Source organism: Mesoplodon mirus (genome assembly GCF_964341445.2).
Source record: "Mesoplodon mirus genome assembly, chromosome: 8".
Classification (NCBI taxonomy): Eukaryota; Metazoa; Chordata; class Mammalia; order Artiodactyla; family Ziphiidae; genus Mesoplodon; species Mesoplodon mirus.
The window spans coordinates 105,062,973-105,080,197 of NC_138984.1; positions in this window are offsets into that span (position 1 = coordinate 105,062,973).

Consider the following 17,225-nt stretch of genomic DNA (forward strand, 5'->3'; position numbering starts at 1 on the left):
TAACATATAAGGTCAAGTAGTGTTTACTCCAAGGTTGGTTTAACATTAGAAAGTCAAGAAATTCAACACATGAACAGAGTATAGAGGAAAAAACATGATCATCTTAATAAATCTAGAAACAGCATTTGATGACATTCAACATTTATTCATGATTTTAAACATAGTTTTAGAAAACTCAGAATAGAAGAAAAATTTCTTAATCTGATAAAGATTGCCTATTTTAAAAAGCTAGGGGAAAATACCATACTTAATGATGAGGTATTGAAAGCTTTCCCTCTGAGAGCTGCAGCAAGGCAAGGATGCATATCATTGCTACCTCTACTGAATGTTGTGCTACAGGCCCTGGCCAGTGTAGAAGGGCAAGAAAAATAGCCATTAAATTCATAAGGATTGGGAAAGAAGAAACAAAACTCATAATTCTTGGGAGAAATTATGAAGTAAATAGGAAATTCAGAGAATTTACAGATAGATTATTCCAATAAATAATGAGTTCAGCACTGTTGCTGGATATAACCCAGTAAAAATAAACTGTATTGGGACTTCCCTGGTGGTGCAGTGGTTGAGAATCTGCCTGCCAATGCAGGGGACATAGGTTCGATCCCTGGTCCAGGAAGATCCCACATGCCGCAGATCATCTAAGCCCGTGCACCACAACTACTGAGCCTGTACTCTAGAGCCAGTGAGCCACAACTACTGAGCCCACATGCCACAACTACTGAAGCCCACATGCCTAGAGCCCATGCTCTGCAATAAGAGAAGCCACCACAATGAGAAGCCTGTGGACCGTAACGAAGAGTAGCCCCCACTCGCCGCAACTAGAGAAAGCCCATGCCAGCATTGAAGACCCAATGCAGCCAAAAATAAATAAATAAATTTATTAAAAATAAATTAAATAAAAATACATTAAGAGGGACAATATTCTATTATATTTATCCACATCTTTCTTTCCTGTTTTTTTTTTTTTTTGGCTGCACTGTGTAGCCTGTGGGATCTTAGTTCCCCAACTAGGGATTGAACATGCAACTCCTGCAATGGAAGCATGGAGTCTTAACCAGTGGACCGCCAGGGAAGTCCCCACATATTTCTTTTTTTTATTTCTCTTGCTCTTCATTCCTTCCTGAATATTCTGTGATCAGCCTGAAGATGGTCTTTGCTACCTCATAGTGCACATCTGCTAGCAATTGTCTTAGTTTTCATTTATGTGAAAATCTCTTTGTTTTTCCATCATTGTTTAATAATATTTTCAATGAATAAAGCATTCTGGATTTTTTTCAGCATTTTAAAGATGTCATTCCACGGTCTTTGGCTCCCATTTTTCCTGATGGGAGGGTAGCCACAGTTTTTATCATTGATTTTCTGAATATAATGCATTATTTTTCTCTGGCTTTTTAAAAAGTTTTTGCTTTATCTTTGGTTTTCACCCATTTGACAATTACATGCCTAGTTGCCATATTTTGGTATTTATTCTTTGTGGGGTTTGCTTACCTTCTGGAATCTGTGAATGTGTGTCCTTCACCAACTTTGAGAAAATGTTGGCCATTATTTCTTCAAATATTTTTACTACCCCATGTTATTTCTCTTTTCTTTTTTTTAAGTTGAAGTATAGTTGATTTACAATGTGTTAGTTTCAGGTGTACAGCACAGTGATTCAGTTTTATATATATATTCTTTTTCAGATTCTTTTCCTTATAGGTTATTACAAAATGTTGAGTATAGTTCACTGTGCTATACAGTAGGTCCTTGTTGATTATTTCTCTTTTCTTTCTAGGACCCTAAATACAAGTGTGTAAGGGGTTTGAATATTGTTTACAGTTCCCCTAGACTGTGTTCATTTTATTTCCAGTTTCTCCTCTCTGTTCTTCGGATTGGATCCGTTCTGCTAATCTCTCTTCAAGTTCACTGATGCTTCTGACATTTACAAACTACTGTTAAATAAATCTGTTTAAATTTAAATAAACAGTAAATAACAGTAAATAAATTTACTGTTAAGTAAATTTTAAATTTTAGATGTTACATTTCTTAGTTTAGAATTTTCAATTGGGTTCTTTTTTTTTTTTAATTTAATTTAATTAATTTATTTATTTATGGCTGTTTTGGGTCTTCATTTCTGCGCGAGAGCTTTCTCTAGTTGTGGCAAGCGGGGGCCACTCTTTATCGCACGCGCAGGCTCAGTAATTGTGGCTCACAGGCCCAGCCGCTCCGCGGCATGTGGGATCCTCCCAGACCAGGGCCCGAACCCGTGTCCTCTGCATTGGCAGGCAGACTCTCAACCACTGCGCCACCAGGGAAGCCCGGTTCTTTTTTTAATAGTTTTTATTTTTTTGCTGAAGTTTTAAAGTTTGATGTAGTCCCATTTGTTGATATTTGCTTCTGTGGCCTGTGTTTTCGTGTCATATTCAAGAAATCATTGCCAAATCCTATGCGTGATGCTTTTCTCCTGTGTTTTCTTAGAAGAGTTTTATAGCTTTAATTCTTACATTTAGGTCTTTGATAAATTTTGAGTTAATTTTTGTATGTGATGTAAGGTAAGAATTCGAGTTTCTTCTTTTGCATGTGGATATCCGCTTCTCCCAACACTGTTGGTTGAAAAAATGGTTTTTGTCTTATTGAATGGTCTTGGTATCCTTGCCAAAAATTATTTAATTATATACACAAGGATTTATCTGTGGTCTGTCTATTCAATTCCATGGTTCCGTATGTCTATCTTTATGCCAGTATTAGTTTTGTTAAGTAAGTTTTGAAATTAGGAAGAGTGACTCTTCCAACTTTGTTCTTTTTTAAGATTGTTTTGGCTATTCAGAGTCCCTTGAGAGTCTATGTGAATTTTAGGGAGGATTTTTTTCTATTTCTTCAAGAAAACATTGGGATTTGTTAGGGATTGCATTGAATCTAGGGATCACTTGGGTAGTATTGACAACTTAACAACATTAAGTCTTACAATCCATTAACATGAGATGTCTTTCCACTTATTTGTGTCTTCTCTAATTTCAGCAATGTCTTGTAGCTTTCAGTATACAACTCATTTGTCTCCTTGGTTAAGTTAATTCCTAAGTATTTTATTCTTTCTGATGCTATCGTATATGGAACTTTTTTTTTCTTATTTCCTTTTTGGATTGTTCACTGTTAGTGTATGGAAATGAACTGATTTTCTAAAAATTTTAAATGGGTTTCTTCAAGTTACCTTTAAAAATTATTTATTCAAGATAATCTCTGTCAAAAAATGGAAATAAAAATGTGATTAAAAGTTAAAATAAAGGAGAAGGTTTTCTTCTTCCTGGTATTAAAAAGTACCACATTGCAAGGAGGCACGTAATAGTGAAGTACAGTTGAGAAAAGTAGGAAAGGAAAGTGGTTAGCAGTAGATGAAAGGTACCAAGAAATTCTAGGAAGGAAGAAATAAGACAGGATGGTGTTCATGAAAGAAAGGAAGTATAAGAAATCTTGCTCAGAATATGCCCTTCATAGAAACTGCAAGACTCTTTGGAACTGATTTACCTAAAACATCCCCAAGAGAGGTTTTGGCAGTAATGGTATGAATTTCTGGTAATGGTAGCAATGAGAAATTGGATGAAGATGAGAGTAATACTTGAAAACTGGTCTACAGAGAAAGTTTTCCCATCTTCAACTTTCTTCATCTCTGTGTGCAGAAAAACAGTAAGTTTCTTAAGTTCAGGAAACACACATACACCAACACAATAAAAACAGTACACACACACACACACACACACCTATTTTTAAAATCACATATAACTTGACACTTCTCCAAACCAATTAAACAAACAAAACCAAAATGCACAACTGAGATTTTTCTCCCCCAAAATGAATGAATTACCAGGAGAAATGTATAGAGTGTCGTTGTCCCAGACTCTAGCTCTCCTTTCTTTTGGTATTTTGGGGGAAAGACAGCACAATAGTTAGCTCCTTACAGTGTTACCTACAGCAACATTTGCCAGTCAAATCCTACTCATGTACATGATTGCCAGTCAGTTTTCCAAGTCTGCATTAGAACAATAAAAAAATAACAGTAACAAAACAGGTTTATTGTTAAAAGTCATGCCATTTTGAATCACTTCAGGAAACGTCTAGAAAATGTTGGTAGGTGAGATAGGAAACGGTTTATTGGTTTTATTTTCATTTTAAACTCATATATTTCTTGGCTATGTATTAAATGTTTATATAAATATACTTTCTGCAGAGTGAATTAGTATACTTTATATTTCCTTTCTTGCATGGATTTTCTACCAACTCATCTTTAATTTTGAAAAATATATTTTTTCTTGCAGTGTTTTACTACATCCTTAAGTTATTTTAAATCTCCAAAAAAAGTTCCTAGCCTACAAAATCCTCAGAACAAAGTTACTTGCGAAGCAAACTGATTTTTGCATGTTGCTTCTATATCTTTGCTGAATTTGCTTGTTAGTTCTAGCTGTTCTTTTGTAGAATCTTTAGGATTTTCTACATATTAGGTCATGTCATCTGTGAACAGAGGTACTTTTACTTATTCACCTCCAATTTAGATGCCTTTTACTTCTTTTTGTTGCCTAACTGCTGTGGCTAGGACTTCCAGTACTCTGTGGAGCAGAAGTGATGAAAGCAGTCATCCCTCACTTGTTCCAGATCTTAGGGAAAACGTTTTCGATCTTTCAGCATTGAGTATGAAGTTAGCTGTGAGTTTTCCATATGTTGAGGTAGCTTCCTTCTATTTCTAGTTTGTTGAGTGTTTTGATCATGAAAGGGTGTTGAATTTTGTCAAATGAAATTCTGTGTCCATTGAGATAAATGTGTGCAGTTTTTGTCCTTCATTCTGTTAATGGGGTGTATAATAGTGAACGATTTTCATATGTTGAACTATCCTTGCATTCAAGGAATAAATCTCACTTGGTCATGGTGAATAATCCCTTTAATAAGCTGTTGAGTTTGGTTTGCCAGTATTTTGTTGAGGATTTTTGCATCAATATTCATAAGGGATATTGGTCTGTTTTTTCGTATGTCTTTGCCTGGCTTTGGTATCATGGTAATGCTGGCCTCATAGAATGTGTTAGGAATTGTTCCTTCCTCTTTAGTTTTTTGGAAGAGTATGAGAAGGATTGGGCTTCCCTGGTGGCGCAGTGGTTGAGAGTCCGCCTGCTGTTGCAGGGGATGTGGGTTTGTGCCCCGGTCCGGGAGGATCCCACATACCGCGGAGCGGCTGGGCCCATGAGCCATGGCCACTGAGCCTGCACGTCCGGAGCCTGTGCTCCACAACGGGAGAGACCCCAACAGTGAGACAGTGAGAGGCCCGCGTACCGCAAAAAAAAAAAGAGAGAGAGAGAAGGATTGATGTTAGTTCTTTTCTAAGTGATTGGGTGGTATTCACCAGTGAAGTCATCTGGTCCTAGGCTTTTCTTTGTTGGGAAGTGTTTTATTATTGATTCAATCTCCTTACAAGTTCTAGGTCTGTTCACACTTTCTATTTTCTTCATGATTCAGTCTTGGTAGGTTGTGTATTTCTAGGAATTTGTCCATTTTATCTAGGTCATTCAATTGCGGGGTATACGATTGTTCATAGTACTCTCTTGTAAACTTTTTTATTTCTGTAAAATTGGTAGAATGTCTCCTCTTTCATTTCTGATTTTAGTTATTTAACCCTTTTCTCTTTTTTTCTTGTCAGTCTAGCTAAAGGTTTGTCAATTTTGTTGATCTTTTTGAAGAATGAAACCCTTGGTTTCATTAATTTTCTCTATTGTTTTCTTATTCTCTATTTTACCTCTAATCTTTAGTATTTCCCTTCTTCTGCCAGCTTTAGGTTCTTCCTTTTCTGGTTCCTTAAGGTATAAAGTTAGGTTGTTGATTTGAGATCTTTCTTTTTTTAAATGTAAGCACGTACAGCCATAGATTCTCTCTTAGCACTGCTTTGTTGCATCCTATAAGTTTTGGTATGTTGTGTTTTCATTTTTATTTGTCTCAAGATATTTTCTAAGTTTCATTTTGATTTTTTTCTTCACCTATTGGTTGTTAAAGAGTGTATTGTTTAATTTCACACATTTGTGAATTTTCTGATTTTCCTTCTGCTGCTGCTTTCTAGTTTCATTCCGTTGTGATCAGAAACAATGCTTTGTATGATTGCAACTTTTTAAATTTATTAAGACTTGTTTTGTGACCTAAACATTGTCCATCCTGGAGAATATTCTGTGTGCACTTGAGAAAACTGTGTACTGTGCTGTTGTTGGGTGTCTGTTCTGTATAAGACTATTAGGTACAATTAGCCTAAAGTGATATTCAAGTCCTTTATTTCCTTATTTATCTGCTGTCTGGTTGCTCTATTCATTATTGAAAGTGGGACTTTGGAGTTTCTGACTGTTATGTTAGAGCCATTTATCCTGGTCAGATCTATGTGTGAGTAATCATAGCCCAATAACTTGTCTCCCCACAGCTTTTTGTCTTGTTTTTATTGTGAATTTTTTGTTTTGTTTTTATATGTGTATCATACATAAAAGAGTGCATATACGTATATGGGTGTTTAAAAACTAAAACAACTCCCCATTTCCCCCCATTGGCACTTAAAATCCATATTTTTCTACATAGTTATGTATCCCTTTACAATGTATTGTTTAGTTTGCCTGTTTTTACACTTTTTATAAATAGAAAAAATTCTTTTGCAACTTGAGTTTTTCCTTTCAAGATTATGTTTCTGATATTTAACCATGTTGATGCATGTGACTGTTTTTATTTCATTTTCACTGCTGTATGTATTTCTGTGTTGAATTTTTTCATACCAAAATTGTTAATCTATTCTACAGTTGAAGATGGCTCCTGCTCCTATTTTTTATGAACACTTCTGCTCTGACCCCTGGTGCACAAGTTCAAGAATTTCTCCAGGGAATATACTTAGGGGTAGAATTGCTAGGGCTTGGAATGTGCACATTTAACATTTTCTACAGTGGTTTGCCAATTTACACCATCCTCAGCACTGTTGCACAAGTGTCTGACACTTGGTATTTCAGACCTTAAAATTTTTGCCAGGCTGTGAAATTTTATCTCATGGCCTAAATTTGTGTTTTCCTGACTACTAATTAGGTTGAACAGTGTTTTATATGCTTATGGGCCATTTGTGTTTTCTCTTCTGGGCAATTCCTCTTCAATTATTTTGCCCCTTATTCAACTGAATGTGTTGTCTTGTTCTCACTAATTTATGGGACTTCTTAATGTATCCTGGACACTAATCCCATGACAATTATATATACTGCAATGACGTTTTTTAGTCTGCAAATATTGAGCTCTGTAACTGTAGATCTCTATCCTCTTTTCCCTTGGCCCACCGTCTTTGCCCCTGCCTTGAGGTCATTTGAAACAATAGGTTCAGGTGGGAAGGCAGCACCCTTCATCACACCCTTAATCCAATCTTCCTGGTGGGTTTGCCCCCTTCATCTGGCGGAAAACTCTCACTAGAGTGAGACTGAAAGTGATGCGAGACCATTTTTATGTCCCCAGCTAAGACTGTTTCTTCACATTCATTGCACAGCATGGGGGATATGGGGTGGCGGGGGATGGTGGTGGTGAGGGTGGTGGTGTGGAGCAGCGGAATTCAACTCTGCAAGGCTCCAAACCAGGACCCTCAACCAATTTAGAATTCAGGCTGTAGGCAGAGTGGTATTTCCTTCCTTCTCCAACCAGGTGGCTCTCATCTCGGTTTTCTTTTTCTTGTAGAACTTGGCTCAGAGCAGCCAGAATGAGCTGAGTCAACACATGCCAATGTTCTGCCTCCTTTCCACCATCTGCGTTAACCTACAGACTTGGGTGGCACAGAATCCAGCTTCCAAAGGACCACAGGCAACAATTTGACCAAAATTTTCACTACTGTATGACTAAAGGTAACAACTTTCCAGCCTGTCACATCTTTACCTTTATAGCCTCAAACCTAACCCTCTCCATTCACCCAATTTTAAAACTTTAGATTCTGTAACTTGCAGCCCCCAGTACCAAATTAGGATCAATTCATATCATTTAAGATCTAATGGGCAGAACTTCCCTGGTGGTGCAGTGGTTAAGACTCTGTGCTTCCAATGCAGGGGGCCCGGGTTCTATCTCTGGTCAGAGAACTAGATGCCACATGCATGCCGCAACTAAGACCCGGTGCAACCAAATAAAAATAAATAAATAAACAAACAAATACATAAAAAATAAATATTAAAATAAAAAAGACCTGATGGGCAATTCAGGGCTGAAATAGTGTCTTTATGATGTCTTCAGGGATTCGAATTGCTTTTGTCTTTCTGCTCAGACAATGTTAGAACGGGCATTTAGCCTTCACAAGATGGCTGCCTGAGCTCCAGCCTTCACAGCAGCCTTCAAGGCAGCAGGGAGCATGAAAAGGCAAGGGCAAAAGGATATTATTGATCAACTGATTCAGCTCTCCCTTCCAGTTTTCTTTGCCATAAACTATATTTACATAAGCATTTAGGTACTTATTTTGGTGGGAAAGATGATACTCAGATTTCTCTACTAGGTTCAACAGAATATAATGTTGAAGAATGCTACTGTGTGGAGTAGGTAATGGCACATTGAAACAAATGTTAAACAAGGAACACTTAATCTGCAAAGAAACTTATAATAATAATTTAAAGCTTCATCAGCAGGACTTATCCCCATTTAAAAGAGTAAGAGATAGGATCACCAGGAAACAAAATCAACTTCTGAGAATATGAAAAGGGATGTAGGGCAAACTAGATGGAAAAACAGTATTTACTGAGCTATAAATATAGGTTTTCCATAAGGCAGACATTAATTTTGTTCCCCTAACTTTGAAATTATTGAGGAATAACTGACACATATTATTGAATATATTTAACATGTACAATGTGATGATTTGGTATGCATATACACTGTGGAATGATTACCAAGATCAAGCTAATTAACACATCCATCACCTCCCCTAGTTAGGGACATTCATTTCTATTCAATGACACATCTTGTAAACACAAAATAAAACCCAAATCAGTGGTCAGGGAATTCAAAATTTACCTGCAAAAAAGGCAAGGCAATAAACTCAGAGTCTAGCCTGTCAAATATTTCCTACATTAACATTATGTACAGAAGCACTTTGCCAATTTGTACCCAGCAATTTCTTCTGTAGCGGACTGGGGTCCAGACACTAAGTATAAACGTGTGTGCAGAGCCAGAGCATTCTCCATGGGCAGGGGGTTACCAACAGACAGTGGAGAGAACTAAGGTTTTATATCCTTCTTGCTTTATCATAATTGCAAATATGCATTTCAGGGTGTGATTTTGTTTTTGAAGATACTTCCCTTGAATATGTGACCTATGGTTACAATAAACAATAAGATGAAATTTTAGTTTTGGGGTGCTGACCCACACCACCCCATCTGAGGATCATTACTTTGTGGGATACACTGAAGTCAGCTCACCTTTAAGGAACTTCCCCCAAAGGTCCACCCACCAACTTCTACTCACATCTCATTGGTCAGAATTTAGTCATGTGGTTAGCTCTCCAAGGGAGCCTGGGAAATGTAGGTTTTCAGCTGGCCACAAATTGCTAAGCCCCAGCAAGATCAGAGGTTTTGTTGCTTGTTTGTTTGTTCGTTTTAACAAAGAAGAAGGAAAGAAGAGATCTTAGATGGGCAATTCTACCTGGCTGGGGGCAGCAAGGAATTTCATTCCTGCAGAATTGTTAGAAGGGCTGAGGAAGCAAGTCTAAGCAATGCTCCCAGAAACGGTCCTGCTTCATTGGTCTGATTAGCCTCAGAAACACTTCTTCTGCTGCCACCCATGCCAGCAAAACGGATGACTTCTGCGCAGCCTGCTTCTTCATGTCACTTCCAAATCAGAGCCTTTGATGAGTGCATCTTATTGGTAGAAACTAGGTCACAGATCTGCAAGGGAGGCTGGGAAATGTAGTTCAAAATTTTGACCTTAAGAAGGTGGGATTCACAATTGTGATAAACCAGCATATGTCACTGATTCTAAGACATGATTTATTTATTTATTTATTTATTTATTTTTTTCCTCCACATGTTCATGTCTCTCAAATCAGGATGCTTCTGGCCATTGGTGATGGCTCTTAGCCATTTGGCAGTTTTTATTTATTTATTTATTTATTCATTCATTCGTTCATTTATTTATTTATTTTGTGGTACGCGGCGGACCTCTCACTGCTGTGGCCTCTTCCGTTGCAGAGTACAGGCTCCGGATGCACAGGCTCAGCAGCCATGGCTCACGGGCCAAGCCTCTCCGTGGCATGTGGGATCTTCCCGGACCGGGGCACGAACCTGTGTCCCCTGCATCGGCAGGCGGACTCTCAACCACTGCGCCACCAGAGAAGCCCAATTTGGCAGTTTTGTGATGGAGTTGGCATTGCCCATACATACATGAAACTTCTTTATAAGGTTGTGAAACACCTCCATCAAAAGGGTGCAGGGACTTCCCTGGTGGCGCAGTGGTTGAGAGTCCGCCTGCCGATGCAGGGGACACAGGTTCGTGCCCCTGTCCGGGAAGATCCCACATGCCACGGAGCGGCTAGGCCTGTGAGCCATGGCGGCTGAGCCTGTGCTCCGCAGCGGGAGAGGCCACAACAGTGAGAGGCCCGCGTACCGCAAAAAACAAACAAACAAACAAACAAGGTCTTACTGTATAGCACAGGGAACTATATTCAATATCCTGTGATAAACCATAATGGAAAAGAATATGAAAAAGAATGTATATATGTATAACTGAGTCACTTTGCTGTACACCAGAAACTAACACAACATTGTAAATCAACTATACTTCAACAAAATAAAAATTTTTTAAAAGGGTGCAGGATTTTCCTGGTGGTCCACTGGTTAAGAGTCCACGCTTCCACTGCAGGGGGTGTGGATTTGATCCCTGGTGGGGGAAGTTCCACATGCCACACAGTGCGGCCAAAAAAAAAAAAAAAACCCAAAAATAAAAGAGGGTGCAGATGAGGTATCTGCAGCTTGGAAGAAAATTCTGGAACAAACAGTGCTCATAAATGCTGCACCATCAATGCTCCATCCCCAAATGCAAAACCTACAAAAGACAACTATGAGTTAAAAGGGGACCCAGAAGAGTTGTACCTGAAAATACAGAGAACTTCTAGAAATAAGTTAAATGATCTCCTTTGCTTATGTTTTCCTTCTTTATGTGTGCACAAGAGAGATAGATGCCTCAGTAAAGAAAACGAGACCTTTCAAGAACAAAGTGCAGATTCTAAGTGGTAAGAAAACATTGTGTCAGAGTTTAATTCCCAGTGTTTTCTCTTATCGGTCCATAAAATAATGGGACATCTTACAATTGGTGGCATCTTAGATTCAGTGAAATAGTCGGTCAAGCATGGCGAAGGGGTCAAAAGATTCTAGGCAACCAGGGCAAAGTCTGCACTGGTGGACGGGACAATGAGGAGCTGTTTCCCGGCTCCTGACCACCGGAGGTGGCCGGGTAGGAGCGGGGGAATTGCTGGTGAACGTGGGGTCCTGGACGTATGGGTAGTGTGCCTGGTTCCAAGGGGACAGCTCTCAGGACTCCTCAGGCCACCCTGGGCAGAGCAGGGAGCTGCCCAGTGGGCAGAACTGCCTCCTGAATGTGCCCAAGGCCCAGGAGGGAAGCGTGGCTCCCTGGCAACCCCAGGCTCCTGCAGAATCGGGTTCTGCAGGTGGGAGAGGGCTAGGTATAGACCCCTGGGTGCAGAATTCTGCTCTTTCCTAGGGCTTGGCGGGCTGTGAAGCCCTTCCACACCCATTGTGCCTTTGTTTCCTCACAATTCCACACCCCACCGTGGGACCGTGTGTTTGCTTGCACATTTGTCTCCCCGTATCAAAGCCTCAGCTCTGTGAGGATGGGCACCATCTGTGTGGTTGCCCGACCAGTAATAGAGCTCAAAAAATACTCGTTAAATGAATGAATGAATAAGCTAACAGATGACAGGGACGGGACTAGGACAGTGAGACTCAGAGGACCCCCAGGTCTGGCGAATGGTAGATCCAAGGGCTTTGCCCCTCCCCTCATCCCTGTGCATCTCCCACCTGCCATCCTAGGAGAGACCCCTGAGAGCAGACTCTGAGATGGAGATCGGGTGCAGGAAGTTTCTGGGGGAGTGCTGTTGGCATGGATGTCGGGGTGTGTGTAAATGAAGTGCACAGAGGGGAGAGCTGAATTGCCAGGCAGATGCAAGGAAGGCTTCCGCCAATCCCACAGCAGCTCTGACGCTGGGATGGCCTCGCAACGTTGTCCCAAGCTGGGACGTGGGAGCCAGACCTTTATATGTCATATCGACCAGCCCTTGGGTGTTGGCGGCCCCAGTGAAGGGGACATGACAGAGGAGGGAAAGTTCCAGAGAGGTGCCCAGCTGTAAAGTGTCAGCAGCCAGCATTCCCAGGGCTGGGCAAGGGTGGGACAGGTGTTTGGACCTAAAGGGGATGCCTGGACAGCACACTGCGGCATCCCCTACACCCACAGGTGTTGTCATCTCAAGACAGGAGAAAAAGTTACTCTGGAAGGGGTGTGTGTGTGCACTTAAAAAAAGAAGCCTGCACTTCCATTGTGGCTGGTTTCAGGAAGGTAGATGTGCTGCTAGTAAACTCCAGACTTTACCTGAACGTGAAGGAGCATTTTTGAGAGCGAGTGAAGTTCTCACCAGAGGAACTGGCACCATGGTGATGGAGATGACCATCTGGGCAATTGGCAGGTGGGATTCCAAGGACAAAAATGTGATTTAGGCAAGTTTGCAGGGTAGCAGGTGTGAGGAAGAGGCACGGGAAGTCAGGAGACCTCAGCTCATGCTGGAGAATGCCCTTTACTCTGTCTTGGCAAGTCCCCTCACCCACGTGCCTCCGTTTATTCCTCTGTAAAATGGGAATAATATGTCTTGCCTCGTGCCCCTGGCAGATACTAGTCTCACCCTCAGATCCATTCTCCCATCTTCCTTGGTAAGAAACCCCTGGTTTTAGCTGGGCATGTGCCATACCTTAAAACTATATTTCGCAGTTTCCCATACAGCAAGGTGAGGCCAGGTGACTAGGTTCCAATCATTGTAAGTAAGAAGAAATGGTGTGTACATCTTCCGTGAAGAGAGAAGATGTGGGACTTCCCTGGCGGTCCAGTGGTTAAGACTCTGCACTTCCACTGCAGGGGGCACGGGTTCAATCCTTGGTTGGGGAACTAAGATCCCACATGTTGTGAGGTGCAGCTAAAAGAGAGAGAGAGAGAGAGAGAGAGAGAGAGAGAAGATGTGCCCTTATTCTGCGCTTCTTTGTGGCTGATGGGAGTCCTGTCAGAATGGCTGGAGCTCCAGCAGCCATTTTATTTTTATTTTTTTATTTTTATTTTTTTAATAGATCTTTATTGGAGTATAATTGCTTCACAATACTGTGTTAGTTGATGTTGCACAACAAAGCGAATCAACCATATACACACACATGTCCCCATACCACCCCCCTCTTGAGCCTCCCTCCCACCCTCCCTATCCCACCCCTTTAGCTCATCGCAAAACACCAAGCTGATCTCCCTGTGCTATGCTGCTGCTTCCCACCAGCCAACTATTTTACATCTGGTAGTGTATGTATGTTGACGCTACTCTCACTTTGCCCCAGCTTACCCTTCCCCCTCCCCATGTCCTCAAGTCCATTCTCTGAGTCTACCTCTTTATTCCTGCCCTGCCCCTAGGTTCTTCAGAACCTTTTTTTTTTTTTTTTAGATTCCATAGATATGTGTTAGCATACAGTATTTGTTTTTCTCTTTCTGACTTACTTCACTCTGTATGACAGACTCCAGGTCCATCCACCTCACTACAAATAACTCAATTTCATTCCTTTTTATGGCTGAGTAATATTCCATTGTATATACGTGCCACATCTTCTTTACCCATTCATCTGTCGATGGACATTTAGGTCGCTTCCATGTCCTGGCTATTGTAAATAGTTCTGCAATGAGCATTGTGGTACATGACCTTTTTGAATTATGGTTTTCTCAGGGTATATGCCCAGTAGTGGGATTGCTGGATCATATGGTAGTTCTATTTTTAGTTTTTTAAGGAACCTCCATACTATTCCCCATAGTGGCTGTATCAGTTTACATTCCCACCAACAGTGCAAGAGGGTTTTCCCTTTTCTCCACACCCTCTCCAGCATTTATTGTTTGTAGGTTTTTTGATGATGGCCATTCTGACAGCTGCGAGATGATATCTCATTGTAGTTTTGATTTGCATTTCTCTAATGATTAATGATGTTGAGCATTCTTTCATGTGTTTGTTGGCAATCTGTATATCTTCTTTGGAGAAATGTCTATTTAGGTCTTCTGCCCATTTTTGGATTGGGTTTTTTTTTTGATATTGAGCTGCATGAGTTGCCTGTATGTTTTGGAGATCAATCCTTTGTCCATTGCTACATTTGTGAATATTTTCTCCCATTCTGAGGGTTGTCTTTTTGATAGTTTCCTTTGCTGTGCAAAAGCTTTTAAGTTTCATTAGGTCCCGTTTGTTTATTTTTGTTTTTATTTCCATTTCTCTAAGAGGTGGGTCAAAAAGGATCTTGTTGTGATTTATGTCATATAGTGTTCTGCCTATGTTTTCCTCTAAGAGTTTTATAGTGTGTGGCCTACATTTAGGTCTTTAATCCATTTGGAGTTTATTTTTGTGTATGGTGTTAGGGAGTGTTCTAGTTTCATTCTTTTACATGTAATTGTCCAGTTTTCCCAGCACCACTTATTAAAGAGGCTGTCTTTTCTCCATTGTATGTTCTTGCCTCCTTTGTCGTAAATTAGGTGCCCATATGTTCATGGGTTTATCTCTGGGCTTCCTATCCTGTTCCATTGATCTATATTTCTGTTTTTGTGCCAGTACCATACTGTCTTGATTACTGTAGCCATTTTAGACTATGCTGTGACCTTGCAAGTGGAAGGTACACATGGCAAAGAAACAAGGTATCAGAAGGCTGGGTTCCTGACACTGCAGAATTCCAGTCACTCATTACCTCTAGGACAGTTTCACAACCTGAGCCCTATTGACACTTTGTACCAGAGAATTCTTTGCTGTGGGGCCTCTCCTGTGCACTGTAGGGTGTTTAGCAGCATCCCTGGCCTCTACCCACAAGATGCACCCCACACCCTGAGTTGGGACAACCAGAAACGTCTCTAGAGATTGCCATGTGTCCTCTGGGGGGCAAAGCCATCTTGGCTTGAGAGCCACTGCTCTGGACCAGTCTGTCCAATAGGAATATAATGCAAGCTACAGAGTTAAATTTAAAATTTCTAGTAGTAGTCACATTTTAAAAAAGTAAAAATAAATAAGTGAAGTTAATTTTAATAATATTGTGTATTTAACTCAGCACAGTTGTCCCTTGCTATCTGCAGGGGCTTGGTTCCAGGAGCTTCGCAGATACCAAAATCCAAGGAGGCTCAAGCCTTTATGGCTGCCCGTGCCCCCCTATCCCAGGGTTCCACATCTGCGGATATCGAGGGCCAGCTGTATATTCAAAATATTATCATTTATCATGTGATCAGTATAAAAATTATTGATGGGCTACATTACATTCTTTTTCTCATATAAAATCTTTGAAACTGCTGTGTACTTTGCACTTTTGTTTATTTATTTCTTTATCTGTGGCTGCACCTTGTGGCTTGTGGGATCTTAGTTCCCTGACCAGGGATTGAACCTGGGCCCTTGGCAGTGAAAGTGCGGAGTCCTAACCACTGGACCATCAGGGAATTTCTGTACTTTGTACTTCTTTTTTAAAATAAATTTATTTATTTATTTATTTATTTTTGGCTGTGTTGAGTCTTCATTGCTGCGCACGGGCTTTCTCTAGTTGCAGCGAGTGGGGGCTACTCTTCTTTGCAGTGCGCGGGTTTCTCATTGCGGTGGCTTCTCTTCTTGTGGAGCACAGGCTCTAGGCGTGCAGGCTTCAGTAGTTGTGGCACATGGGCTCAGTAGTTGTGGCGCACAGGCTTAGTTGCTCCAAGATATGTGGGATCTTCTCGGACATGGGATCAAACCCATGTCCCCTGCACTGGCAGACGGATGCTTAACCACTGTGCCACCAGGGAAGCCCCTTTGCACTTCTAATATATCTCGATTTCAAGACTAGCCATATTTCTTGTTTGTTGTTTATCAATTTTTATATTGAAGTCTAGTTGATTTACAATGTTGTGTTAATTTCTGCTGTACAGCAAAGTGATTCAGTTATGCATATATATATATACATTCTTTTTTTTTAAAATATGCTTTTCCATTGTGGTTTATCCCAGGATATTGAATATAGTTCCCTGTGCTGTGCAGTAGGACCTTGTTGTCTATCTATTCTCTATATAATAGTGTGCATCTGCGAACCCCAGACTCCCACTCCACGCCTCCCCCAGTGCCCTCCACCTTGGCAGCCACCAGTCTGTTCTCAATGTCCGTGATTCTGTTTCTGTCTTGTAGACAGGTTCATTGGTAAGACTAGCCATGTTTCAGTTGCTCACTGGCTGCATGTGGTTCATTGGCACCGTACTGGACAGTGTCAACACTCTAGACTTTTAGAACTTGAGGGAGAAATAAACCTCTATCTCATCTGAGCTGTCTTCATGTCGAGGTTGCTGTTACTTGCATCAGAATGTAATCCTAACTTGGACTTGGGGTTTTTTACCCACTGCACACCCTGGAACATTCGAGAAGGAGGGAACACTCAGATTGGTGGTGTGCAGCAGAAAAGCTGACAGTGTTTAGGGAAGCTGGGAGCATCCCGAACGCTCTCTTGCTTAGTCCTCCCAACGGCTCCAAGACGCAGGCGGCGTCTTCATTCCGTAAACGAAGGCTCGGCTCGGAGAGCTCGGTCGGAGAGCATGGTCACGTCCAGCCCAGGTGTGCCCTCCCAGGCCGAGGCACTCAGAGCATGGCACTGGCTGGGTCCCTCTCCAGGACTGGCCACCAGATGAGTCACTTTGCCAAGGTCCCTCCCCTCCCCAGGGGCAACTTGTGCCTGATGCTACTGGTCAGTGTGAGTATCCAAAGACCTGACTTCCTTGTCCCAGTTCTAGACAACTTGGAGGGCCATTCCAGTCCCCGGGTCCCTTTAGGATCCATGGAGTTCTCTTAGCTTAACTCGCCCGTCTGCCCACGTCTTCCCTCCTTCACCCCCATTGCCCACAGCTGCTGATCCCAAGAGCACTCCTCAGTAAATGTCCATTGCAACTCTGCAACAGAGAGGTTAAGTGACTTGCCCAACGCAACACAGCCAGTCCACTCCCCAGAAGTCAGA